The following is a 2,324-nucleotide window of genomic DNA, read 5'->3' as shown; positions in this document are numbered from 1 at the left end:
CGAGGGCGGCAGCAGCCGGGGAACCAGCAGCCGGCCCGACGGCCGCTCTCCCGGGCGAGGTCCCGGCCCACGGAGCCCCGCTCCTGCCCCAGGCCTCCGGGCACAGGCACGGGCATGGCATCGTCTGTGCCTGGCACCTGGGCTGCTCCATTTTTAGCTGCCACTGAATGGAGCACGGGCTGCAGCCTCCTTGGGGTTGAGCCAGATCTGGCTGCTCTGGAGGCTGCGGCACCACGAGGGCCAACGGTACCAGTGGGGCAAACAGAGACCAGGAGGCGACAGCAAGGTCCGGGTCGCTCGGCTCCTTCCTGGAGCCATCCAACGTCTGGAGTGGCCTGGTGGCGTCTCCCCTCCACCACCCCATGCTGCACCCGTGAACTGCCGAAAGGCCTCACTGGGCCCCGGCTCACACTCCCACAGTGCAACCCCGTGCCCACCACCCCACAGGGAGGCTGGGGCAGTTCTTGAGTCCTGGTGGCTGTGACCCCGCCGCATGCTGTTGGAGAAGAGGGGTGTTAGTGCTCTGCTCAGCAGCAACAGTCACAACGCACGGAGCCTTTAATGCGCCCTTGCATTTAGGGTGGTGCTGCCCCACCTTCAGCCACCTTGGGCTCCTGCCCAGCCCCGGGGCCAGGCTGCTGCAGCACGTGGGCCTGCCACGTCTTACAGCTGAGGCGCAGTTACCAGGTTCAAGCCCCGCCTGTCTCTTGCCCAGAGATCTCTAGCTGACAAGCAGAATAATCCCTTCTTTTTATGGAGCCACCTTGTTAGTGTGCTGGACAACGCTGCAGTGCTCCTGGCTCAGCAGAATTCACCTGTGTCTCATCATCCCTGGGACCCCACAACCCTGCCCCCTTCTTTCGCCTACCCTGCCAGTCGCACATGTGTCTCTGGGACCCCAGCCCCTTTTCCCCTGGGACCCCTCCTCATGCTTTCCTCTTTGTGCTCCCCACCCAGATGTGCCATCCAGTTACAGCCTCCTGGTGAGTGGGCAGGAGCCGCGTTTGTCGAGCAGAACCAGAGGGCAGGAGCTGCGTGCAGGCTCAGCACAGACCGGCCAGGGTGGGCCCTTGCCCAGCTCCAGAGAGCTGGGTTTCTTTGGCGCAGGGCTGCCTCTCCTTCGTTCCTTCCATTTGCAATCCCTGATAATAAACCACAGTGCAGGGAGTGTCTGGGCTGTGTTTACCAGCTGGCAGGTGTGCAAAGGTGGTTGCTGTCACGTACTTGCAATGACCTTTGGTCCAAGAGGCAAATTCGTGTCAGGAACCAAAAGTTGCCGCCTGCCTCAGCTGTGATGGGACGAGGTGAGAGCAGCAGAGCATGGAGCCGACCGGCTCACTTGGCAAAGGCCCGAGACCACTCACCACAAGCATCCCCATGCCCTGCCCTGTGCAGTCATCTTGTCTGCACCTTGGGGCAGAGACCGTGGGGCACTTGTAACAAGGACAAGGGCTAACACATCTTCCAACACACAGGATCACATGTGCCACTAGCAGGGGCCCCTTGCTTTATGTTTTCAGGCGAGTCCCAGGTGGTGCTGCTATAACTCAGCATTATGGGGTGGTTTCTACTCCAGAGACCTGGAAAACAGGAGGAGCGGCAATCCCCTGGTGTGACTCACCCCCAGACAAGCCTGGTATGAATAGTGTATGAACCAGGGATACCAGTGGTACCTGCTGCCACATGGAGTAGGCATTGAACACTAGGCCAAAAGCCTCTCAAAATGATGTTCCTGCCTTCTCTTCCTGCCCTTGGCCCTTGCTGCTCCTTTCCACAGTAGACGGGAGCCCCTCCACACTGGCTCCCTGGGAGGAGGCTGGGACACTGTGCTCTGGCCGTCTCCCTGTCTCCTCCCCGACACGCGAGGCCTGGTGACATCCTGCGTGTGCTGCTTCCAGCCCTCACCCCGGTCTCTGCGCTCTGCTCCCTGGGTGACGCCAGCACGGGCAGCGTTCCCGCCGGCGCTCCCCGGTGCTGCAGCAGGAGCAGTCTCCTCTGCTGCCTGCTCCTGATCGTTACACCTGTGTCTGCATCAGCCGCACTCGGTGCCATGCACCCCGCTGTGAGCTCCTGTTTGCTCGCTGGTGCCCTCGCTCCCTTCCAGCATCGCTGCCCCTGTGGGGATGGCCTGCTTCTCTGTATCTCCAGCACCTTTTTGGCAGGACACCAGCCAGGGGTCCGGCTGGCCAGCATGACTGTCCTGCCCTCTGCCCCGCAGTGCCCCTGTGCAGTGCCCACACGCTGTCAGCCACGGTATGTTTGCTCCCAGGTCATAAATACTGTCAAAGGCCTCCAGCCTCCAGGAGATCCTGATGTGGCCGCAC

The sequence above is a fragment of the Alligator sinensis genome, unplaced genomic scaffold, assembly GCF_000455745.1.
Source record: "Alligator sinensis unplaced genomic scaffold, ASM45574v1 scaffold407_1, whole genome shotgun sequence".
Lineage (NCBI taxonomy): Eukaryota > Metazoa > Chordata > Crocodylia > Alligatoridae > Alligator > Alligator sinensis.
The sequence above is the reverse complement of the archived record's forward strand: the minus strand, read 5'-3'. Positions refer to the sequence as shown.